Source organism: Cryptotermes secundus, unplaced genomic scaffold (genome assembly GCF_002891405.2).
Source record: "Cryptotermes secundus unplaced genomic scaffold, Csec_1.0 scaffold970, whole genome shotgun sequence".
Classification (NCBI taxonomy): domain Eukaryota; kingdom Metazoa; phylum Arthropoda; class Insecta; order Blattodea; family Kalotermitidae; genus Cryptotermes; species Cryptotermes secundus.
In genome coordinates, this window is record NW_019744131.1 from 556,927 (window position 1) to 584,503 (window position 27,577).

Consider the following 27,577-nt stretch of genomic DNA (forward strand, 5'->3'; position numbering starts at 1 on the left):
AAATGACAGACCCGACCTCTCGTCAGAGAGGGCGCTACACATAGACAAGACATTAACTTTCATTCAAAAGAAATATCTGGTCATGAGCACCAGCTGGGGCTGGACACCAAGACAGACTGACTGACCGATCGTCAGTTGTAACATGACCTTGACCTTGACATTGATTGTCCAGCGACTGAGGCTAGCTCTTTCTAGGGACACAACGGAATAGGTGTTTTCCCTCACCCGAGGATGGAAACAGATCCAGTTTCCGAAACCTCGTGCTTTTTCTTAATTTTCTTAAAAACCAGGAAAATGGATGTAGTCCGAAAACCAAATATCTCTGTACCAATAATTTACATTAATAATTTTGACTGTTTAAATTCACAGAAGTCGCAAATACCTGGTAGTGTACAGGTATTTAATTACTATTATTACCAAGACAAAATAATCATAGCAGGCAGTAATAAAAATATAAGGGGCAGTCAAATGAAAACGGGTCACCACGCATAATTCACATGGCGCGCAAGTTGGCAAAACTAGAATTTGCTTACTGTACGAACATCTGGTGGGGACTCGGGAAAGCACAGTGACAACGTGCCCTTGCACACTACTCGTTTGTTTATTGTCCTGGAAATAAGGTTAGCGCTTCGTGTGGTAGTCAAACATCAGTAATGGAGGAGGGTAAAAAGAAGAGCGAAGTGTAGTGCGCTTTTTGACTGCTGAAGGAGTAGGAGGACGATGAATTCTTCGTCGCATGTCTGTTGTTTACGGCTAATACAGCATGTCACGTTCGCTTGTGCTGGTTTGCCATTAGAGATTCAGAGAGGGACGTGTTTCACTGCAAGATAATGCTCGCCCAGTACAGACTCATCGTGTCATAACTCCTGATGTTATTGCTGCGTTGGACGGTTATATCCGGGCAAACCGATGGATCACTGTGGAAGAAATTAGTCTTTTGATTGGAATAAGTCACGTTTCCGTACACGTCATTGTGACAAACCACCTGCTGTACCGCAAAATCTGCGCGCAGTGGGTTCCACATCAACTCACGGAGGAATAGAAAACTCAGAATGGCTGCAACACTGGGTCACTTGCAACGATACCATGAGAATGAATATGTTTTCTGTCCCGTATTGCCACTGGGGACAGAAACTTGGTGCCACCATTTTGAACCCGACAGCAAACGGCAGAGCCAACAGTGGAAACACGTGAATTTTCCCCCACCGAAGAAATCCAGAGTCGTACACACAAGTTCCAGTAGAGTGATGATGACGTTATTCTTCGACTGGAAGGACCTTCTGCTTGTCGAATTTCTCCAGCATGAGGCCACAGTCAGTGCACAGCGCTATGAAGACACTTTGCAGAAACTGAATGTGCCATAAAGTCGAGACGCCCTGGAATGCTATAGAACGGCATTACCCTTCTTCATGATAATGCGCGCCCCTACACTGCAAACCCTGTGAGGAATACGCTACAGAGATTTGATTTGGAAGTGCTTCAACATCACCCTTACAGCCCAGATCTCTCCCCATGTGATTTTCATAGTTTTGTAGACCTGAAGAGAGACATTCGGGGACATCGGTTTGCATCGGACGAAGACGATTTTGGCTGGGTAAATATGTAGTTCCGAAGACACCCCACAAGCTTTTTCAAGGATCGCATTGACCTTCTTATCTACCAGTGGGATAAATGTATTATGTTCTTTAATATGTTTTGGTTTCTGAAACGTTTTATTTGACTGACCTTCATATATGGACCCAGGTACTGAAACATTGATAGATACTAACAATGCCTTTCTTCTGCCGGTAGGTGCCGGCAAGAATACTTCCAAACAATTGATGCACACCGGGAAACCTGTGAAATGTCGCGTATCTACCAGCTCATTTTATACTTCGATCTTGATGTTTCTTTCGATTGTAATACTGGCAAGCATATTGTCACGTGTTTTGCGTTACTGATCCCACTTCTGACACCAGTGTAACGTGTTTACGTTACAGAATACGCCGTAGAGATCGTTAATTGGTTTATTCAACAATTTACAACTATCGGCTACAATTACTTATCACAATGTTACGGGTTTCCACAGTTTACAAACCCTACAACAAAATCTCTTAACACTGTCCTCACTTGTCTTCACGTACTACTAATGCGGGAGCTATACAAGTCTCCCTGAATTACACACTCCGAGTATAACTGTACTACAGCACTCACTATGTCTGGAAAGCACACAATAAGTCTTCCGCTCGCTGACTTCTTAGTTATCGCACACTCGCAGGCTGCTATGTTTCAACTGAACCCGTAGCTGCTGTGGAGTCCACTTATATAGCCTTGCGCTGTTGCTAGTGTGACGTGGCATATAGCCTAGGACGCTGTTGCTAGTGTGACGTCACCGCTGTTGATTAGCATTGCATAGTTACCAGGTTACGGGGGCTCGGCTATCTTCGGCTCCGCTCGGCTCTCTTCGGCTCCGTTCGTGACGTCACCGCGCGTTGCGCATTGCGGGGTGATTACTCGCCTATTACGCGAGCGCTAAGTTACCGCTACGTGGAGCTGGGGCGGTAGGGATCAACATGTCACAATATCTTAGAAAAAGGCCCTGCTCGTGATTTGATTACAATGGCTCTTCCAGCCCATATAAGGTTATGGTCTCCTAATCAGTTCTGTAATAATTTTTTCCACTGATGGTAGTACTTCTTGGACGAGTGATGAGCTCGCCGCAAGACTTCTGCCTAAACACAGGGCAACACAAACACAGAAAAAACGAATAAATATGCTAAACAACCGTGCCTTAATTGGGATTCGAACCCACGACCCCGTCAGAGCGAGCGAAGATAGTTCATTCCTTTGACCGCGTGGTTACTGTGACCAGCTGCTCCAAATGATCTCTTTTCTTTGCAGCTACAGCCCCAATTTGGGCCTTGGTCTACTTCATGAAACTCTCCGTTTCACTTCAGTTTACTAGATCTTAGAAATTCGGTAGGATTCCTTGGACGGTTGATCAGCTCGTTAAAAATCCTGCACCTGTACACAAACACAGACAAACAGACACGCATACACAAACACCAAACACCCATGCCCTGGGCGAGGAAGACATCGCATGCTTTAGACCGCTCGGCTACCGTGACCGGCAAAATACCTATATGAATTTTTTCGTAAATATGGCACATCCAAGGAAATATGTGTTTCAATTTTCTGCCTACCTCGCACAAAGTAGTGTGTTAGGCTAATGTACAGAAGGTAATTGAAACTGTAACGGCTCCCACACACAGACGCGATACGATTTGGGATGATATAGCACTCGGGACGAAAACGGCTCTTTACGGAATGGGCCGCGCACACAGACGCTACACTCGGGAATCTTTGACACTCGATAACCAGCTGGCCATTACTCACACTCAATCAGTATCTATACGTACGGGAAACGACATGGGTAGCCAAATGGAACAAATAATAGAGTTCGTCAAAGAAAATGCTTTATTGTGCGATACTCGTCATCCGATGTACAAGGATTCACGTGCTGATGATAGAAAGTGGAAGGAATTGGCTGTTACAATGAACAGAAACAGCAAGTAGAAAAGTTTGTATATATTTATATAGGGTTAAGTACGCAGTAGCTGTGGACGTTCTTAATGTAGGCTATGCACCAGTTCCGTTCACTAACACGAATTCCAGGGGAAGTCATCCACTTGAAGTACGCAACAAACCGCTCTCTAATGGCGTAGCTAACCTTTGCCGCCCTTGGGAGACGTAAAGGTTGGATAGGAAACATTTCTCCTTCTACTGTCTCCACTCGTAGCAGTTCTTCCCTATACTTTTCATCACAGTTTTTGTGACGTAGAAAATTATGAAGCAACACGCTGCTGATACAACGTATTTTATATTTCCTTACAAATATAAATCACTCCGTCCAATGTGACCTGGAAGTTTTTTACTACATGAAAACTTAACACCCTTACATGTTTCGGTCTCCGTGGACCATCTTCAGAGGGCAAACATCACTACAAATAGGAAAATACTACAAATAGAATTGTTAGTGTGACGGACTAGAATGAAACATATCAAACTTATATTTCCTTCTTTCATTTCTATGGGTCTCAACAAAATCCTCCACTTCATGACAAGAATAGGCCTCCGTCAATTGGTATATTGTTTAGTGATATCTTGCCTGATGGCTCTCAGAATTTAATCAAACCTGTCAATATTCATCCTGAAATATATGTAAAACCGTTTCTCGTCCTTCAGGAGTTGGGGTATCGATGTATAAGACTCCCCCAGTTCCTCTCTTGACAAGTTTATATCATGAACCCAAGTGATTCGACCATTTCGCCTAAAATACGAACACACATATCAACCACTTATACATACTCAATTAGAGACCCGTTTATGGAACTGTAAATATTTGTACATATATGTGACATACTGAATATGAGGAGGAAAATAACTGCGCAGATTTAGTGTTCAGTAAAATACTTACCGGCCCGTCACGGTAGCCGAGCGGTCTAAGGCATGTACTGTCTTCGCTCGCTTGGAAACCGGGATCGTGGGTTCGAATCCCACTTAGGGTATGGATGTTTAGTTCGTGTGTGTGCATTTTTCTGTGTTTGTATACAGGTAGAGGCCTTGCGAAGAGCTGATCACCCGCCCAAGGAATCCTACCGAATGTGTAAGATCTAGAAAAATCGAAGTGAACGGGAAAGTTCGTCGAGGTAGGCCTAGGCCCACTGGGTCTGTAATGTCAAGGAAAAAATACTTACCGGGATTCACCTTCGTCTTCATCAAGAGCGACAGCTAAAAGCAAAACTTCTTCCTCCAAAGACGGATCCATCACTATTTGCCGATATACCGACTGCGATAATATCACGTTCCTCGGAGTCCCGCGCCAGTGTGTGGAATTCTTATATAGTAAAACCTGCCTTAACAGGACCCTTTATTAAACGGAAATCTGTCTTAAACGGAAATATTTTCAGGTTCCTTGACTTTGGGGCTGAAAAAGATGTTAAATAACATGGATTCAACGGAAACTGTCTAACGCCGACAACGGAAATCAAAATAAGCTTTTATACGGAAAATTTCCAGTCTTCCGGAATGCATCGTTTAGAATAATTTTAGGCATCCAATACATTCAAAAGAATTTTGTTTTCCCTAACTCTTTAAAATAAGCTTCTAACGGTACTGCACTACCTGCACTGAGATTCAGCAGAATTGTTTTCCCCTTCCGGAAATTGTATTCAGTATGGGCTCTAGGTCTACAGTTTTACTTTAGTCTAGCAGTTGTGATCATGGCTACAAAGACAAGAGTTGTCTTTGATCTTAATACAATATTAAAAGTGATTCATGCGAGTGAGCGAGATAAATTGTCTGTTAAGCAGATCATGAAGATTGTTATGTCCCAAAGGTTATGTACAAGTAGATATGTTTTTTGGGGGTAAATTTGGATTAAGTATATCTAGACTTTAAGATTAAGAAATAGCAATAACGAAATGTGAGGCAATCGTTTTATAATCAGAACGTAGTACGACAGTGTAATAACGCTGACATTGAGGAAGAGGCTATATGACCTGGGACATGGAGAACTAGAGCATTAGGAAATCGCTGAGTCGGAGAGGGCGGTAGACCTGAAAGAGCCAACCCCCTTTCGATGAACAGCCAATGAGTGGGCCACACCGACCCAAAATCACGTCAGGATGGGTGGGTGAATACACTCCCGGAACCCAGCGAGTCAGCAAAACGAGAGTACAAAAAACTGGAGGGATCAATCAGAAAAAAAAAACATCATTATTATTATTTGTCACTAGTGTGCGGCCGGAGGCTATCGCCGAGAGAAAGATGGAGATGAGTAGATATTGGGTGGCAGTGTGTACCTGTCTCATCAGATCAAGGAAGTGGACTTAGTTCATATAAACCATGAACAGTAAGTGTGATAATATTAAAGTGTAAACCCCAGGAAGGGAAAGTGAAAACTAGATGGACTAGGTTTACAGAGAAAGAGAGACAGAGTTATAGGATACCCAATAGCAGGATGACAGGAGTAGAACTAAGGTGTACTACAGAGAATAACCCATATGTAATACGAACCGGCAAACGTCGGCAATGTGTGTATATATTATGTATATGGCGACGTAGGTAAATAGAGTAGGATACAAACATGTTGTGATGCTAATTGAACTTAACCTTCCCTCAAGTGCTCCCTCCCCCCTGAATGCTCCTGCATCTCCCGAATTCTTTAGGAGAATTGCAAACTCAAGCCAAGGCGGCAGATAGGACAGCGATTGTAAATTTACTCGAGCCCCCCCCCCTTACGGCATAACAAGATGGTGGCAGCACGACGCCTTGGTGGCAGCGGCGGGATACCTCCACGACCCCCGTCATCACGGCATAATAAAGACGTTTAACGTCGGTAAAACTCAAGTGCATATGATTCTAAAGAAGAAAACGGAAATGTTGAAGCGGCGGGAAACTTGTGCTAATGGAAAAATAAAAAGAGAGCTTAAGAAAACTGCAAACGAAGACATTAATGAAATAGTGTGGAAGTGGTTTGTCAGTGTGAGGGCGAAAAATCACCGGTTGTCGGGTCCTTCATTCATCTGTAATCTGTCAAGACGACAGATCCACAGTCTTTTCCAAAACAGTACCGCCACTTGATGCGATCTTGAGCTTTCTCCTTCAAATGAAAATATTCACTTCTGTCCCCAAGGTCATCCAGCATCTTCTTATGTCTTCTTCCTCGTCTTCTGGTCACTTCTATCCGCCCCTCTATCTTTCTTTCAATAACTTCTTTTAGAAGGCGTTACCGCGTTAGATATGACCAATCCAATTAGCCTTCCGTTTACTTATTTCTTGTAGGATATTCCTCTGCTCACTGACTCTAAGTAACACTTCTACATTTCTCACATAATCGGTCCAACTGATCTTCTCCATTCTCTTCCAACACCACATTTCGAAGCTTTTCAGGCGTTTCTGATCTACTGCCCTAATTGTCCAAGTTTCAGCCCCATACAAAACGATGCTCCAAACGTAGCATTTCATTAGTTTCTTTCTCAAATTTAAGTTCAATTTGCTGGTAAAAATATTCTTCTTCTTTCTAAATGCAGCCTTTGCCATGGCAATCCCAGATTTAATTTCACACATACACCTTCCATCATCTGTTAACAAGCTACCCAAATATTTAAAACATTTCACATTCTCCAGTTGTTTTTGGTCTATCTTTATTGTGACTGGGGTCGGTTGTCTAGAAATTTTCATTACTTTTGTTTTTTCCACATTCATTTCCATGCCATAACACCTTGTATAGGAATATGCTAAGAAGTCGCTGAAAAACTGGGGAAGACTGAATTCAAAGCATCTAACGGATGGTTGGAGAGTTTTCGCAAAAACATCGGATAGTTTTTAATGAACTTTGTGGTGAATCAACTGATGTAAATAGTGGGACCATTGAGGAATGGGAAGCTAAATTGCCATCCATAATCGAGGGATATGAACCTGAGAACATAGCGAACGGTGATGAGACTGGACTGTTCTTCCGCGCGCTTCCGAATAAATCGCTATGTCTGAAAAGTAAAAAATGTTTGGGAGGAAAACTGTGCAAAGAAAGATTGACTGTTTTTCTATGTGGTTTTATGTCAGGTGAAATGGAGAAAACCTTAGTGATTGGTAAGGCAGCAAAGCCACGATGCTTCCGAGACATGGACATACAGAAACTTCCCGTTCAGTGGAGATCCAACAAAAAGGCATGGATGACGTCACAGATCGTGGAGGAATGGTTAATGGCCTTCAATGGTAGAATGAAAATGCAAAACCGGCATGTTTTGTTGTTCTTGTATAACGCAACATGCCACCCTCATATCGAACTTTCCAACGTGCGACTTGCTTGGTTCCCTCCAAACACCACTAGTGTTTCTCAACCAGTGGATCAGGGCATCATTCGGAATGTTAAGGTCCACTATAGTAAATTATTAATGCAATATTTGCTCGTCAATATACATTCCACATCATCCGCCTCTGAACCTGCAAAAACTGTCTCGGTTCTAGATGCGGTTATTTGGATAAGTCAAGCAGTAAACAAGTTGTTACCAGGAACAGTGACAAAGTGTTTCGAAAGAGCAGGATTTTCTACGGTAGAAGTTACTCCTAGTGTAGAAAATGAGAATGACCAGAAGGACTTACAACATTGCATGAATGAAGCTGCTTTCAGTAACTGCAATGCTGAGGACTACATCAACGTAGACAAAGATGTGCAAACAGAACCAGACAGAATGGATATCGATGTATTAGTTAAGAATTTTAGAGAAAATCGAAAAGGAAGAGAGGAGGAGGAGGAAGACGAAGAAGAGGAAAATGACATTGTGATAGAAGAAAAGTATAGAGTGAAGACTTATCAGGATCCTGCCAACAGTTAAAGGTACTGCAGGAGTTTGCCGTGCAACGGAATGATTCATACATGCGTACTCTAATTTCTCAAGCTAAAGTGTTTGTGGAAAGTCAGGCAGCCAAGAGAGTAAACTGTGTGCAAAAAACTCTGCCGGGGTTCTGGTAAAATTATAAAAAGTGAGTACTGCAATTTTTTCCTGTTCATTGTAATATTTGCATGTGTTCAATGATTATAGTGTGAATAAATTAATGAGCATGTTGTTTTGTTTTGTCTCAAATACGTTTATGTCCTGGTTTAGTTATTATAGTATACCTTGATTAAACGTAAACCTGGCTTCAACGGAAATTTTTTCTGCTCCCTTGAGATTCCGTTTAAGACAGGTTTTACTGTATTACGTTCGGTAGGTGCAAAGGTCAGTTTACGCCCTTCAATGGTTATCATTTCCTAGAAACCACGGGTTGTGTATAAGGCACGGAATAGTAGCAAGCGTTAGCTACGGATCCAGAATAGTTCACAGGTGATTGTGGTCACGTATAACCCTAACCCGTATAAAATTGTGGCATCCCTTTTATTCCGTGCTAGGTATTTAAAATGTGAAAGTCAATGTACTAATAGTGTATGTTTTCGTTCTAGTTTGTGTATCAATACATGCTTAGGTGAGATTTGATTTTCAAACACTTTTCTTTTGTTATTTTACAGGGATTTTGCGTCAAACTAAATATAATATGAATTACATGATACTTTGCTTTAGAAACATCGAAAGGTTATGTTGCTTCGTTAGTGGAAACTTTTGGTGCTCTGTACATTTACCAGTTTTGTTCCTGTATTTGCGACAGTATCCCTTGTCGATAAGTAATTGTAGGTAACATAATTTGCCCTTACTGTTCATAAACAGTTCACATAATATAAATCTGGGGAAAAAAAAACAGCTAAATGATACTCCCTCCCACAACTCAGAACGACGGTTTATCAGTGAATATAAAATAATTGAGATCAGCAATAAAAATTTATTTTGATTCACTTTTTGTATTCAGTTTGTGAGAGCACAAAGGAAAGGTAACAAATTACAATGAAGAATTTTATTGCAGATCTGTATTGTCGTTTTTTGTGTGTACTTATGTAGCAATTTATGAGTTCCCTGTAGGACGTGAGGTTTTCAGAACTGTGGTTATGAGTTCTTTTATCAGGGATATAATGCTATGAAATTTGTTGAAAGTTGCCTCCATCATCAGCATTGAAAAATAAGCTAAGCGAGAAACCAGCCTGAAGGAGGTAGCAACTAGAGCAGTCAGTTTGCTGAAATTTCAGACTGTGTAGGAAATAATGGACAAGTCAATTCTGTTTGGTATGGTTCTCTGCCCTTCACACCCATACTTCTCCTTTTCTACTTAGACTAGCAAAAATAGGGCCCTTTTTAGGGCCATGCTGGTTATCCTGGTCACATCATGTGTGTAGGAGAAGCCAGTGAGAGTTGGCAGTTGTTCTTGCACTCTTTATTTGTTCATTCTCTCTTATGGTGAGCCAACAGGAACTATCTTCTTGTCATGCTGTAGATGACTTGGGTAATGTGTGAATATGCATTTGCACATTCACATTGGGTATTCAGACATTAAATACTTCGCTGTAGGATTTTAATCTGTTGTAGTGTATCTGTTTGTGAGTGTATTTTAGCTTTCTTGTTCCACATCCAGAATACCACGATCCCTGGAAAACATGTGTGCTACACTTCTAATGTAATGTGTAAAGACGTACCTGCCTTTGCATTGCATGTTTCGACCATGAAGCTAAAACCAAGCATGAGAGTACTGTCAAACATGTTTTTAGAGAGAGAGAAAAAAAAAACACTGGTTATTTACAATGTTTCCGAAAAATCTGTTAGAAATCCACAACAGAGAAGCATTATACCCTCAAATATTACAAAGATATTAACTTCTTACCCTATTTTAAGATTATGCAATACATATTTATGGGCATTTTAGGTGACTAGACAGCGATTCATATTCTCCCATATACTTTAACAAAAAATATGTGGAATTGTACAATTTTAAACTTGTGACGAAAAGGAAAGTTGTGTATGCAAGCCTGAATTTCAGTTCAGTTCTGATGAATTGGTCACATAACACTCTTAGTTTGAAGTTTCCCTAATAATTGTCTTTGTGACTCAAAAGCGTTATGTTCTGAGTAAACCAAATGTTACCCTAGCATCTTTGGCATTCTGCCATATATATAAAATGATTCTCCATATGTAATCACACTGCTGTATTCTGGGTACCTAGGGTGGGAAATATACTGTGTTAAGAGGCTAAGTGGAACCCACAGATATTCTGAGCATAGCGCTGAAGATAATATTGATATGTATTTCTCTTCTCAGGTATGGGTGATCGGTACAATATCCATAGTCAACTGGAACATCTCCAGTCAAAGTATATTGGAACAGGTCATGCAGATACAACAAAATTTGAATGGCTTGTAAATCAACATCGGGACTCGTTTGCTTCATATATGGGGCATTTTGATCTTCTGAACTTTTTTGCCATTAGTGAGAATGAAGCAAAAGCAAGAGTCAGATTTAATTTGATGGAGAAGATGTTGCAGCCATGTGGTCCACCACCAGAGAAGCCAGAGGACTAACACAAAACTATGTAAAAGTTTTTAGTAGAATCATTATGTAAATTTTTAAGATATGTAATGTGAAATACAGCATTTCTTTTCTTAGAGCTGTAGTTGTATTTTGGTATTCCCTATATTTTGTCACAGCTTCTACATTTCTAAAATAGCCTGTTTTTACCTTTCAAGCAATAATGTAGGTGGTACATATCAATACCACTGTAATTATAGGCTCATTGTGTGTGTGTGTGTGTGTGTTGAGTATTTTGTTTGTCTTCTGGTAGCATAAAAACATACTGATGCATTGAGTGGGGCCATAAGTGGTAATTAAGTTATGGTGGCCCATAATAATGCAATTGAGACTTAAGAGATATGTGTAGGAATCTCATGCTTACTGTGGGTTGCATAACAAACACAGAGAGGCATTTTCTGTGGACAATATTAATTGCTGTTAAAGTGAAAAATCAGGTCATATCTATAGTTACCATGGTCACTATATTTAGTTGTTCTGAAATTTCTTTATACATTTTGGGAAACAAAAAGAGATACGTACTGTGTGTAGGCAAAATTGGGGTTGTAAGTGGTAACACAGATGTAGCATATAGTTACTGCTGTTATTGAAAGTTTAGTAGCATGTAAATTAATTTTTAATCCTGTTTGAGAAAGTTTGTAGACAGAGACATTTTTAGTGAGCAAAGTGAAGTGATCTAGGCATTATGCCTCAGGTGGAGTTAGACTGTCATTATAGGCTTAATTTCATGTCAGGAAAACTGTCTGTTAGGGGAGGTTTCTGAAAGATTCGGAACTCAAGGGTTTGTACAATACAGCAAGTGGTGCATAAAGCTATGAATATCCTCATGAACAAATTGTGTATAGGGAATTTTGAGCTGACTCATGGAAGCACAGGAACCACATTAACAAATTGTGTGTGAATTACATCATCATCATCATCATCATCATCATCACTGGCACAACAGCCCTTTGTGAGCCCTGGCCTTCCTCAGGATTGCTCGCCATTCTTCCCCATTCGATGCTACATTCCTCCAGTTCTTTATACCCAAAATTCTTATGTCCTGCCACACACATTCTTCCCATCTTAACCTTGGTCTTCCCACTCTCCTATTTCCTTCTGGTTTGGTGTTATTTTCTTGATGGTTCTATTGCGACAAACACAGAATGCACCCACACAACTGTGTGTGCCAAAAACAAAAGTTTCATACTGATGAAGTTATGTTTGAATACTGTCATGTGTATTAGTAACTAGCAGATGGAATTTGGATTGGTGAACCAATTTATTGGATACTAGCTGTACCCGGCCATGCGTTGCTGTGGCTCAGTCTAATGAAATATTTCAATTCAAACGCAGATCAATCGACACAGCTCAATCCCACCGCCAATTGCACTGAAAAATAAGGAAAACAGTTAAGAAAACGAAATGAAAAACAATGAAAAATAAACTATGCTCACGAAATGAACGCTATGGTAAACGACACAGCCCAATTCCAATGCAATGTCACACGAAATAATTAAATCAAAATGAAAATAAATCAAAACTGTTCATATTCGGTGGTAGCTATCCCAAGACTGACTCCTTCGGCGGTTACTTCCAGAGTCTCTTCTGTATCCCTTGGCATCTGCCCCGAGACTGACTGCTTCTTGTCCAAGCTGGACTATTTATACCTCGGCGGATGCTATACAATGAGCCTTCTGTTGTCTATCACCGGGGAAACTCTTGAGTGCAAACTCAGGATCTCTGCTGTGATTTCACTCGGAATCTCTTGTGATACTTGTGACGTCGTGATACTCGAGACACTTGTGATACTGAACAGTCGCCGGAGCTACACTCTCTTATACATATAGCCAGTGTTCGGACGGGATAGGGAATACCATATCGAAGAGATAGTTTCATCTGTTGCTTAGGAAATGCTAGCACAGAACACCTTGTAGAAGTGTTTGGCTTCATCCGTTGTTACGCAACGGAAACTCTTATCCTCTCATCTCCGGGGAAACGTGTCCTATTCAACGGTCCACTGTTATTGCGTTTCCATGGAAGTATACTTTCCGGTTTCACCCGTTGTTACGCAACGGAACCTCTTATCCTTTAATCTCCGGGGAAATGCGTTTGTTGTTTTGGCAATTCCTATGCAACTGTTATTGCGTTTCCATGGAAGTATACTTTCCGGATTCACTCGTGGCCGGGTACAGCTAGTAGGTATATAAAAACGCGCGCATTAGACTGCAACGTTGTGTCAAAATTTCGAAGCAACCGGTGAAGAACTTTCGGAGATTTTCGAGGGCTAACAAATGAACAGTTACATTTTCATTTATATAGATTCATTAGTTGTAACCACAATTAACTATAACACATAAATGTCTGCTTACACTAGTCATTGCTAGATAACTAATCTCAACAATGGCTATGCCTTTATAGTGTCTTCAATATCTGTTTCCCGGCAATGGGTTTATAAGACAGGAAGTGTCATGGGTGGGAGACAGTGAAAAGTGGTCATCCATCGTCAGCGAGGCGGACGAAAACGGCCAGAACTACTGCCAGGTCCTAACAGGGAAGACCCTGTTTAGTGCCCTGTATGGCACATACACAGGCGCCTTACTGAAGTTAAAGGCCGTGCTGAAGGCGAGCAGTCGAACTGCTCAGTCTGAGGAAACTTAAGTCCTCTTCAACCCAGGAGGACGATTTCAAAGAGATCCGGCAGCGCAGGTGGCACAGTACCAATGAGGACTTCAAAGAAAAAACTGGCAGCCGCTGAAATCACGCCCCCTAAAGAGGTTTCCACCCGCAACTTCTTTGGCCCCCTGAAAACATCAATGGAGACTGACAGCACTAGTGCAGAGGCCACCACACCCGAGGAGGCAGTCTCTGGCAAAGCGGGTAGGCCGCCTCCAATAATACTGACATCATCTACAAATCTCATACAGTTGCAAAAGAAACTGAAGAACGTGGTAAAGGACGACTTCGAGTTCTGTAGCACAAGAAACGGAACCAGAGTCGTTACGAAAGGCATGGCGGATTTCGAAGCCATCGAGTCACATTTCAATAACAGTAACCTAGCCTATTATTCCTTCTTCCCAAAATCCCAGAAGCCTGTTAAGGCAGTAATCTGACAACTCCCTATCAATACCCCTGCACAGGACATTTCAGAAGGTCTGGAAAACCTAGGATTCGATGTTGTTAGCGTCAAACAAATGACGATAACCCATCGATCCCAATCTGAAGAAGCAATAACCAGGAACTTTCCCTTGTTCCTGATAACCTTGCCGCGGGCGGCAAAATCACAGGAAATATTCAATCTGCCAAGCCTTTGCCACATAACAATGAAGGTGGGGACGTATAGAACTCAGACTGGATTTAAGCAATGTCATAAATGTCAACAGTTTGGTCACGTCTGGGATAACTGTAAACAATCTACACGCTGTTTGTGGTGTGGAGGCGGCCACCTGCATAAGGAATGCCCAGAGAAGGAAAACGCTGCTTCCACCCCAACATGCTGCAACTGCCAGTTCGCAGAAGGAGACAAGCCACATCCTGCCAACTACCGGGGATGCAGACATGCCAGGAAAGAGCTGCAAAAAAGGAAGGCGAAGAGACCGCTGAAAACTGCTACGGAGAGGGTGTTCTCATTGAACCTCGTCACCCCAGGCGTGTCCTTCATGACGGCACTACGAGGCACTGCAGAGCAACTGACCACAGGCAAACCCCGCGCCAATGGCTTGCCCTACGGTAACAGAACAACAAAATGTGCTGGCCCCTGCACTGCAGAAAGATACAGGTCAGTCAGTTCAGGCTCCTCATGCAAGCAGTCAACCTCTCGACAATATGTTGACAGTTGTGACTGCAGTACAGCAGATCATGACAGAGATCAATGGTGGAGTGACTGAAGAGGACAACATAATGGCCATTACCAAAATTGTATTAAGTCTCATGAAACAAAATGGCCACTAGAGTTCATAGGCCACTCAAAATCATAGCATTTAATGCGAACGGCATTTGGAGGCAGCACTATGAGCTCAGTAAACAGCTGCAAGACCTACACGTAGATGTGGCCCTGTATTCAGAGACACATCTGAAACCTCATGAGAGATTCTTTCTTCCAAATTACCACATTTATAGAACTGACCGACACTCAGGCAGAAAAGGCGAACTGCCGTTGCAGTTAGCAAAGGCAATCCCCATAACCATGTAGACCTACCACCCCTTTATTTCAGTAGAAGCGACAGGGGTCTGCACACCAATTGGTAATAGTGAAGTACTGCTTGCAGCTGTTTATAAATCCCCAGGCAGGGCCTGGACTGATGCTGACATCGCAGAGCTCTTAAGCTTTAGACATGTCTCTTTTGGCAGGTGATTTGGATGCTAAGCACCCATTTTGGAATAGTAAGTTTCAAACCCCTCAGGCTGGAAACTCATGGAATCATTTGATAAGAGTGATTTTGAAATCTCGGCACCACAGTGCCCCACTCATTATTCCCTTGTGGGAAATGGTGACGTGCTGGACATTGTTTTTCACAAAAATATCAGAATGTCAGATGTCATCATCTCCGATATCTTGGATTCAGATCACCTACCAATATTATTCCACATGCTGGATCATGTTAAAATTAGGAACCTTTCGGAACCTATTGAAAAATTCACAGATTGGGAGCAGTTTCAAAGCCTTGCCTCAGAGTTAATATCACCTAAATAGAAATTAAGTCTGGGGTAGAAGCCGATAAAGCGGCTCACAAATTTGCATCCTCTATTGCTTCGGCATATAAGTTGTCCACAAGAAAAGTTAGACTTTCGGACATAAACAACAATCTTCCTGGTGTAGATCGCCTGTTAAAACATAAGCAGAGGGTGCGAAAATTGTGGCAAGAAACCAGGGATCCAACGTGTAAGACGGCACTAAATTGGGTCACAAAATCAATCAGGCGAATGACCCGAAAAAAGGCACTTGAAACAAAAATAGGTAACGCTAAAGTCGCACCTCAGGGTATATGGCCAATTGCAAAATCCCTCCTAAAGAGGGATGGACGAAGGGCACCAACTGCTATTCATGGTGCTGGAGGCCTTAAATTTCACCCATTCGAAAAAGCCAACACAATTGCTGATTGTTTGGAAATTCAGTTCACGCCGCACAATCTGTGCAACGATAACCATGAACGGCGGGTGGAGGCTAGAATTCAAGCTCTGCTGGAAACCGTAGACGACAAACCCCCTCAAAGGATCAGAACATGTGACGTACAAAAATTGATAAATTCCTTGAAATTGAGAAATGCCTGTGGAATTGACGGCATCCCAAATGAATGCCTGAGGCAACTTCCAAGGCGAACATTCGTTCTCCTAACTCATTTATTTAATCATTGTCTTCGGCTCTCTCATTTTCCAAATACTTGGAAGGAAGCAAAAATAATAACTTTACCTAAACCCGGTAGAGACCCAAAATTCCTGCAAAATTTACGTCCGATCAGCCTCCTGTCCACGACAGGAAAAATATTTGAAAAAGTAATTTTGAAATTACTACAAAACATATTGAAGAAAGAGGCCTCTCAACGCAAGCCAGTTTGGTTTTTGTGCACGTCACAACACATTGCAATGTATGAGGCTGGCGGACCATGCGACCCTTAATTTCAACAACAAAATGTCTACGCCCACGGTGTTCTTAGGCATCGAAAAAGCCTTTGATACCACATGGCATTCAGGCTTGCTGTATAAGTTATCAAAATTGGAATTCTCGAACAGTTTGACCAAACTTATTAGGTCCTTTTTTCTCGTCGTAAATTCAGGGTTTCGGTTGAAGGCCAAATGTCAACCCCAAGGGAAATGCAAGCAGGGGTGCCACAAAGTTCAGGCCTTTCCCCTACCCTTTTCAATTTGTACATAAATGATGCCCCCCAAACACATGGTGTTCACATGGCCCTATTTGTGGACGACGCCTGTCTGTATGTGACAGATTGCAAGGAGGGTTTTATTGTTAGAACACTCCAGCGTGGTCTCAGTTCAATGGAGACCTGGTGTGAGCGCTGGAATATTAAAATTAATGAAGATAAGATTCAGGGGGTCTACTTCTCTCGTAGTCGTCGACCGCCTGAGTCTTGTCTCACTCTAAATGCACGAAATGTTCAATTTGTAAACAGCACAAAATATCTAGGTTGTAATCTTCGACAAGAGAGTTACATGGAGATTACACATAGAAATGATCAAATCCAAGGCCTTCAGAACATTCATTAGAGTATATTCCCTATTCAAAAGTGAGCGATTGAGCGCTAACATTAAACTAACTCTCCACAAAGCTCTCATTAGATCCGTAATGACTTATGCTAGTCCCGCCGGGGAATTCGCGGCAGACACTCATCTAGTGAAATTGCAGTGTCTGCAAAACAAGGTTCTCCGCACCACTGGCAATTTTCCAAGGCGCACAGCGGTCCGCGATTTGCATATGCCATTTAAAATCCCATATGTATATAACAGAATTATGCAGGAAACAAGCAGAAGTCATATAAAATCATGAAAATGAGAATGTTTGCAACATCGGACAAGGTGAAGCCCAACACAGAAAGTATAAGAGGCTTAAATTTGGTGGAGGTCATGTATTCTACCCTTGAAGTCACTAGACTGCTGTGGTAGCTTATGCTGGTAGAAATAGGGCAAAATCTGCTGTACTGAGCCTGGATTGACAGAGGCCTTCTATATATTGGACATAGAAATAAGAATTAAGATTACATTTGTAAATATATGTAAATACTGACAAGGACCTACTAACACAGACTATGACTGACAAATGACAGATCCATCCTCTCGTCAGAGAGGGCGCCCCAAATGAACAGGACAGTAACTTTCATATTAAAAAAAAAAAATCTGGTCATGAGCCCCAGCCGAGCCTCAACACGAAGACAGACTGACGGATTGTCAGTTGCAATGTGACTTGGACTTGATTACACACTCCAAATATTACACAGTCTTTTCTTTGCAGCCACACCCTTGCAACTAACTCTTTTCTTCACAGCCTCCCGTATAGAACTGAACTCTCAACTGGACTCCGCACTACTTCTAGTTCCAGTTCACTCTAATCCTACAGCTCAGCTCTCGTTATACAGCAATGGTATGGACCACACAAAACATCTTCTATTCAGAATAGATGTGTAACCTAGCAATTAGTCACTGCGCGTATCTTATGACAGTGGATTCACTTTTGTTGTGTTCTTAACGGAGGTGTTTACCGGTCATTGCATAGAAACGGCAATTCTTCTATTGTTGCCGCGAGAATATGGAGTCATGGCCTAGCAGTGATGATACACCTCCATTGTTATAGAAAGGGCCCATACATCACAATATGGATATCTCTGTACATTTTGAAAGTATAGCAGCCATACAAAGTAATTAGTGTGGAAAGTTTTTTGTGCTTTCAAGTCATAAAACATGTAGTAAAGATACTTACCACCATGACCTCTGGGGCTATAATTATGTAACAATGTGTACGTATGTACATTTTAGGAACCATATGAACTGTATAAACTCATCTCTTGTATACAAAATGATGAAAAATTAATTTATAAATTTGGTGGTACATGTAGTTACCAGTGTCAACAAATGGATAATTTTGTTATATTTTAGCGTCCTGTTGCACTGATTTAAGTCCATGATTTATTTCAACCGTCTTCCAGTGCATACACTCATCTATCTCCTCCTCTCACTCGCACTACATGTTTCGGCACAAATGTGCCATCTTCAGGTGCTTATTTAATTTACGCTAAACTAGTTCATTGCATGCCTTGTCTTCATATTAAAATAACTAAAATATATATTNTATCAATATATATAATAAATATATATTTTAGTTATTGTAATATGAAGACAAGGCACGCAATGAACTAGTTTAGCGTAAATTAAATAAGCACTTGAAGATGGCACATTTGTGCCGAAACATGTAGTGCGAGTGAGAGAAGGAGATAGATGAGTGTATGCACTGGAAGACGGTTGAAATAAATCATGAAATGGATAATTGTTCACAGGTAATCCTCTCCTGAGTGCACAAAGTGGCATTATATATTTATCACATGTATTATAATATAAATATGCTTTGATATCTTGACACAATTTGCCTCTTTTATTCTCACACATACCACAATGAACAGAGAACTCTGTACAAAGAAGTAATGCTCTAATGACAGCGGTAGTTATAGGCACCACTTTTCTGAACTACATCTCTTCTTTCTGCACATTCACAGTGAGTACATGTGTATTATATACATGTACTTTCCACTTTCAACAGAAACTTCCTGTTTATTATTATTCAGAGATGCATTCTCTAGCTACCATCAGTATAACAACATGTAGATACTTGAATTTCCCCACGAATTAAGGGTCTATATGATTCCTCTGATTAACTCATTTAACAGATGATTCACACCACAGTTTTCATTTGCATGATGGTGGTAAATTCAGGTACAACATGTACTTTTACAGATGGAAGTAAAGTAGGCTAAAATTTAAAATACTTGTAGTCAAAATTAGCTGAAAATATGACATATGCATGCCTGAATTATCTAACAGAAAATGGACTCAAGTGGATGCAGGTAGCCTTTTGCACTGATGAACCCAAAAATGCAACACAGAAATTTTAAAGAAGTACAAAAAAAAAAAAAAGGTAAAGTTGTTCCTGTGCTTAACTAATTAAGCACTATGCCATGAAGGTGTATGGGGGAGTTGATGTATATATCCACATTTTCTTGACCTCGGCACTAGGTGGAGTTGGAGTAGTCAGCTGCATGCGCTTGTCACTTTACCTCTGGCCAAAGCACCCATTGTATAGAAGGCTGGGTGGGCCCCAGAGTCTGTATGGATGACATGAAGAAGAGAATATTATTGACCTTACTGGGACTTGGAACTCCGACTCCTCGGTCATCCAGCCCATAGCCAGCCACTATACTGACTACACAATCCTGGCTCCAAGGAAATTCCAACAGCATATGCTGATCCCAAGTGGTCACCCCAGTTTGCAGGGTTTAAAACTACTAACAACAACCTCAATCTGCAGCCAAGCAGCATAGTAGTTAAGTCAAATTGTAAAATAAGGCTGTTTCCCAGGGCTTCATACTGAGGGGACAAAGAAAGCGACCAAATTACATACTGTGATCCTTGGCAGTCTGAACCCACATTAATCCAAATTGACTTACAGTAATATACAGAAAATCAGTACCTCCTAAGATTACAAAATTTAATCTAATTATTTTACTTCCAGTAAAAACAAACTGACATGAAACATGATGTGTTAAAGGACCTGCCTCTCTAGATGGTCATAGATGTAACTCGGTTACTGCTTTTGGCATTTAATCAAACATCCAGCTCTTCAGACATATATAAAATAATTATAAAATGTACCTGTAAATAATAAACAGTTTCACTAAAAATTCGAATTTATTTGAAATCTAGTAATCTGAACAATTTTGTTGTCTGAACACACCATTGCTTTCATTAGTTTGGATCACTGTGGATGCAATGTAGTAGGTTTCTCCGAAGCTATATATTACTTTCCAAAGTTCATAGGTAAAAGATTTAGGCTGCGCCTCAAACTGACTAAATTTAAGAAAAAAAAAACTGACACTTAAAGAATTAACTCATTGCAGACCGGCGATTTAAATATTTAAATCACCCTGGGGCAGCCGTTATTAAACCTACTATCCTAACTTGTGCACTGTTCAATTTAAAAATTAATATAAAATCTCCTAATTAATTTTATGAACTAAAACTTTTAGAGAACATTTATCAATGCTCCTAGAAGTGCTTGAGGGTGTGATATTTCTGGAAACATTCCCCTTTGTGAAGTGGCATTACACAGAACTTGCAAATGTAGACATACTCCTTTTTTTTGTGAACTGTGCAAAAACAGCATTGTCTAGAAGGATGCTTCCCCTTGGAATGTTCACTCTTCACAATTTTCACAAGGGTATATTTCCGCATATCACCTGAGACCCCTCGTTGGTGTCTCCACCTTATCGTGGTGAGGGTGTTTGAGTATGCCAAGGACCCTGAGAGCTATACCAGCGGTAGCGTAGCTACTGGCAGGGCCTCCCTTGCTGGACAGGTCAAAGGGCAGGCATCAGACGAAGAGAGACACCGAAAACTGATACCGGAAGCAGCGTCATCAGCGGCGACTTGAAGCACAGAGAAAATGATGCTCGAGATGGTTCAAGTTCGTATAGCAACAGGCGTGACCAGAGTGGTTTGAACGGCTGTTGTACTGCGATGTGGAAAGCAAATGGAAAAACTACCACATTATCACTTTTCCTGGATAGTCTCTTTCCAAAAACAGAAGATCGCATTAAGTGGAGAAACTGTTTTGGAAGAGGCTGTGGACCTGTCATCTGACAGATTACTGATGAATGAATGAATCACCTGAGAGTCGCCCTGGGGGGTCCACATGAGGCCTGCGTGGGATGGAAGGTGATGGGCCCAGTTGCACTAAGTCTGTGTCTGACTCTGGTTCTGCCGCCACCATCTGGTCTGTAGCCCAGGCCTTTGCCACATTCATCAGAAATGCTCTGTATTTCAATTTCAAATCAGGGTTTAGATTTTTGTGATTGTTTTTAAGACTTTTTGCTGTCCCCACAATGGTTTTACCCGCATTTTCATCGGAGCTACTGTTACTTTTACTGTCTGTGGTCACAATTCTTTGTTGTCCCCTGTCACTGCCACTGTCTGAGTCACCATCACTATGCGTCTCACAAGGCATGTAAGCTAGCTCATCGGAGAAGAATTTGTCCTTGATCCATACTCCACCACTAACTACTGGCTGATACATACAACCTGAAGACCACCAAAGCATTTTCCTTTAGAGTGGGTTAAGAAAACAGCAAGGTCAAGTTACTGACAAGTAAGCAAATATTCCACAGTTTTATTATGCAGCTGCGTGCAACTTGGGTGGCACCAGAGCAAGGTATAGTGTGTTACAACCTAACGTGTCCTAAAATCATGATATCATGCGACTGGTCTGCCACGTTTAAAAGCCAAAAGCATGATATCATGCGACCAGTCCTCAAACTGTTAATAACAGACCTATTAAGATGTATTCTCCTTTTGTGACACTGATAAAATTAAACTGATTCGTATGTCAGGGTATGTTGGGGCACAGCTTCTACTGCTAAATATTTTGCAGTGGTGGAACATACTGTTATTTTCCTTAACATTGCAATTTTCTCGAACATAAGTGTGACAAAGTGGAATTAGCAGAGGCCATCATTGCAGCAGTGCAATACCCAACCCACAAGGAATGAAAGCTGTACGCCTTTGAGACCTGAAGCAGAAATGTCGAGGGCAGCACGAAGTGGAGATACTGTTCATAGTGATCACAGATGTCACAGGCATATCCCCTTGGAGAATAAATTGTAATACATCTGTAGGCTACTCAGGACGAATAGGGATCAATGCGATATGATTGCTGAAAACTGGAGTGCTGGTACAAGTAGAGGTTTTCATTGCTGGGCAGTGGCAAAGTAAACACATTTCTGCGGTATCATATTGATGCAACAGTAGAGGACACGGTTATTTCTATGTGGTCTGTGCTGAGGCTATATAACGAGACCCCCTGGAGTGAGTGAGTTGGAGAGTTAAGAGTTAGGAGTAGTTAGTAAAGACTTCAGTTAGGAGAATGGAGGATTTAGCAGAGTTTGAGAAGCACAGGCCGAGTGAGCTACTGAGTTCACAGTCGCACAGTAGGTCAGCTACACCAGGTCTTCATTGGATTCAGTAATCTGAATAAAACGTGTGTTGCACAGAGTGGTTTTTGAAGACTTCACTTTACGTAGTGTGTTCATGGCCAAGTCCTGACTGGTCAAGGCAGTGTCAATGAAGTTCGCCACTCGGCCGCAGTTGTGCACAATGCTGTGCGATGCAACAAAACAAGCGGTGAATCTGAGTGTCCACCAAGACAACGGATGTCCCAGTACATGGATTTTTTAAATACCAGACACAGAAGCTAGCGTCACTGAAATCTGAATGTTATGCCATCATGAATACCCAGATGCAGCTACTGTAGTGCAACAAGTATGTAAAGTACTCAGTGGAATTGATAACTTTGCCAAATACACACCGGCTAAAGTGGAGAAAAGCTCTCAGTGGAATTCTGTTGTGAACAGCACAGAGAACAGATCAAACTCTTGTAAATTTCTAGATCGAAGCCGCTTTTTGGTGTTCTTTACAGCATGTAAACAGTAATACTGAATGAACTGAAGGACATCCTAAAGGTGAGTGCACAGGCAGGACAAAGTGGTACAGTGAACAAAACCTCAGTAGAATCAATGGCCCAGGACAATGACTTCCAGGAAGTAAAAAGACACAAGAGGCATATTCCTAATAATACTTGTACCTCAAAGAGAGCCAAGAAGTCGACTAGACCAGTGTCAACATATGCAGCTGTCAAGCTGCCTCCAAAAGCTGTGTTCACTCGCTCACACTTCTCAGAACTACTGGTGGAGAGAATGTATTAATGGAGCAGAAGACTCCCAGAAAACCTGGAAGGCCACCACCTATAAGGATGACGTGTACCACAAACCTCATTCGACTGCAAAGGGACATGAAACACTATGTCAAACGAGAGTTCCAGTTCCGAAATACATAAAATTGAACCCATATCATAACAAATAAAATGGTGGAATATTTAGCCATGAAATGCTACCAGAGGAAAAATAATCTCCATTATTTTACCTTCTCCCCAAATTCCAAAACACCCATCATGGCAGTAATCCGTCACCTTCCCCCATACACACCAGCAGAAGCCATTTCGAACGGCCATGAGTAATTAGGCTTCAAAGTCATCAATGTGAAGCAAATGACAGCCACTCGAATAGCACCCAGTGGACAAACCGATGTGGAACTCCTACCTCTATTTGTTGTTGCCTTAACAAGAAACATAAAATCTCAAGAGATATTCAAGCTGAACAACTGTAAACATATTATTAACAAGGTAGAGTTATACAGAGCTCACACTGGCCTTACAGAGTGCTACAATTGCCAAAACTTCAGACATGTCTGGGCTAACTGCAACCAACCCCCTCGATGTTTTATAGTGCGGTGGTGGCCACCTGCATTGGGAATGCCCTAAAATATGGAATCTACATTCAGCTTCCACAGTTAGCTTCTAGTAGGACATAAGACCTCATCCAGCGTAATATCGAGCTAAGTTCACCTCACCAGAGCAGTCCTATGCAGCTGCACTGCAACAGGACACAAAACAGCAGCAGCCATGGGCACAGCAGACAGATGCGAAAAAAGTGCGGCACTCCATGTAGCAGCCATCTGCCACAACAGGAAATTCTGAAAACAAGTGCCAGTACAGGCTCCCAGTTTGTTTAACAATGACATGTTAGAAATCACCACTGTATTGCAACAGATCATGATGGAGCTCAGTGAACCTATCAGAAAGACAAAACAACGGTCATTACAAAAATAGTACTTAGTAAAATAAAATGCTGCTAGATTTCATATGCCACTCACAGCCACATCATTTAATCCAAAAGGCATTTGGAGGCGGTGCTATGAGCTCAGTAAACAGCTGCACAACTTACATACATATGTGGCTCTGCTTTCAGAGAGACATCTCAAATCCTATGAGGGGTTCTTTATTCCAAATTATCACTTTTATCTGTTTGAATGCTTCCCAGGAAGAAAAGGCATACCTGCTGTTGCAATGAGAAAACGCATTCTCCACAACCATATACACTTGCCTCTGCTTAACAGAAGCGACAGGGATCTGCGTACCAATTGGTAATAGTGAAGTGCTACTTGCAGCAGTCTATAACTCACCAGGCCACTCCTCGAATGATGCAGACATCCTTGAGCCATTAACCTTTAGACATGAGTCGCTTCTGGCAGATCTGAATGCTCTACATCCAACCCTTCAGGCACGAAACTACTGAATTTACTACATCGAGTTTGCAATTTCAGCACATGTCCCACTCATCACTCTCCTGCAAGAAATGACAACGTGCTTGATATTATTGTGCACGAGAATGTTCAAGTCATCTCTGACATTCTGGCCTGAGATCAACTGCCAATCGTTTTCCACTTGCTTGATCACGTTGTAACTAGGAATATTCTGGACCTAGTTGACAAATTCGGATTGTGTAACCGTTCCACTGAAGTGCTGCCTATGTAAAGATGATTAATGCTATTAATTTGAAATTTAATTGTTCGAAAGTAAGGACAGGAACAAGGCAGTGGGACATAGGTCCATTCTTGTATTTTAGAGTTAGCGTCTTCCCACGCTTACAGCAGAAACAGGGAGATACTCGTTGAGGGTTTATTAGGGGAAAGTTACGTAAAGAATAGCTAAGAAATCTTTTGTGAATTCTTTACTTGGCAGTTTGTGCATGCCATAACTTAAAAAGAGTGAAGTTTTTAGGACCCAAGCGACGCTCAAGCATTTGTCAAATTCTGACAGAAATATGTTGGAGTCAGAAATCCTTAAACCCTTGTAAGCTTTAAACAGAGTGGAGGAATATCTAATTAAGATACTCCTATTTTTCAAATATAACCAATCACTAAAATTTAAGGGTGTGACAGAGCAGAGACAATGAGGAAACAAGGACTTGAAGGTCCGAGTAGAAATCAGTTGTCAAAGTCAGTCACACACCGGGGCCCCATAGAAACTAGATGCAAAAAGGTCCAACACCAGACTCAGGAGACCAGACGTGAAAAGTCACACGCCGGGCTCCGAAGCAATCAGACGTGAAAAAGGCTAACACCGGCATTAATAAGAAAGAAATAAAGTCTCATAATCCGCCTTGAGTAAATCAGATTTATAAGTTACTCGCCGGATTTCAGTTCAAAGTGGTGTAATTCTTGTATGAGCCAGAAGAAAAGTTATACTGGTGTTATTCAATTAGACGGTGTTAAGGAGTTGACCGATCAAGTCTGATAGTAATCAGTTAAAACCCTGAAAGTGGTTTAGTTAAATAAGTGGCACAAAACAAGTGTCTCTTAAATGATAATAATAACAGCATTTAAACCTAATACGAGTATCTGCTTTAATCTACAACAAGCAATAAAAGTGTCAATAGAAGTGTTTAGTAATGAGAATAATACCTCTGAATTTGATTGTGCTTTGGTTGTCTGTGCTTATTTTCTGCTTCTTTGAGTGTGACCCGTTAAGACTCTGAGAAAGAGGATCTAGCTCTACCGAACCCAACCACCTCACCTATTCAAAAATCAAAGAACCCTGAGATATAAATATAGTACAAGAAAGATCATAATTAAGCAGAGACCAATAAGGTAGGTGAGAAGGAAGAAGTACAATTATAATTGAGATTGACTTTAATAGCCTGGCTTCTGAATTAATTTCACCTAGAATCAAAATTAACTCAGGGGAAGCAGCCAATAAAGAAAATTCATTGATACTGAGAAAGGTTTCTGGCCTTGATGGAATTCCAAATGAATGCCTCACGCATCTTTCAAAAAGACAAGTGGTACATCTAACACATTCAGTTAATCACTGAGTTCAGATGTCTCATTTTCCAAAGCCTTGGAAGGAAGCAAAAGTTGTAACGATACCAAAACAAGATAAGGGCCCAAAATATATGTCCCATTAGCCCCTTGTCCACAACAGGCAAGCTATTCGGGAAACTTATTCTGAAAACAGTCCAAAGGCACACAAAAGGAAGAGGCTTGTTTAATGCATGCCCATTTCTTTTCCATGCCTTCCATAGCACAACACTTCAACATATTGTAACGTGTTTCGTTACTGAATACGCCGTGGAGATCGTTAATTGGTTTATTGAACAATCTACAAATATCGGCTACAATTAATGATCACAATGTTACGGGTTTCCACAGTTTACAAACCCTACAACAAAATCTCTTAACACAATCTTCACTTGTCTTCACGTACTAATAACGCAGGAGCTATACAAGTCTCCCTGAATTACACACTCCAGATATAACTGGTTATCCCGAACTATCACTGATTCTCGCACACGCGTCTGTAGCTCGGAACTTGCAAACTGAGAACTCGTTGATAACACACTGACTCTCGCTTGCTGCTCAGCCGGCTTTTATTCCGTTCGCTGTTGCTAGTTGTGACGTGGCGTATAGCCTAGCAACGCTGTTACCCCTTGGTGATGTCACTGCTGTTGACTCGCTTTGCATAGCTTAAAGGTTGCGGGGACTTGGCTAACTTCGGCTCCGCTCGTGACGTCACCTCGGGGAGAGTGGCGGGGTGATGACTCGCCTATTAGGCGAGCGCTACGTTACCGCTACGTGTCGCTGGGGAGGTAGGGGTCAACATGTCACAATATGATGCTTATGGACCATGTTACATTAAATGTAAAAAATAACTTGTCTAAGGCTGCTGTATTCTTTGATACTGTTGTATCCCGGGGATGGGATAGATTGCAGGTTGGCAGGGCGAGCGGTTCCCTTGGGAGTCAGTGCGGGGTGTGAGAGTACTGCAACTTGATATTAAATACATTTATTGATACTGTACAAAATCAGAGAGAGGAACCTGTTGGTAAGAAATCAGTGGTCTGCCTCAGCAATGGGCAGTGGCCGACTCCTGGTATCTGACAGCACCTGCTCCACTTAATGGATAGCTCAGGCAGTGTCGATATCAAAAAGCACCTTTACTTACG

At 41.5% G+C, this 27,577-nt stretch overlaps 1 long non-coding RNA gene across 5 annotated transcripts in view; it reads right to left on the reverse strand.

Annotated features, from left to right (window-relative positions):
* Nucleotides 1–19,629: 19,629 nt before the first annotated feature.
* Nucleotides 19,630–27,577, reverse strand: part of LOC111874553 — an 18,278-nt gene continuing 10,330 nt past the window's right edge. Inside the window, exons 2-5 of one of the 5 annotated variants that reach the window (XR_002844577.2) lie at nt 24,756–24,919; nt 23,658–24,266; nt 23,320–23,514; nt 19,630–19,789 (exon numbers count right to left, since the gene is read on the reverse strand). This is a non-coding gene — a long non-coding RNA (uncharacterized LOC111874553). Of the gene's footprint in view, nt 19,790–21,318; nt 23,515–23,657; nt 24,267–24,755; nt 24,920–27,577 lie in introns of those variants that run through there. The other 4 variants (XR_002844578.2, XR_002844579.2, XR_002844576.2 and 1 more) reach the window with 4 other exon arrangements.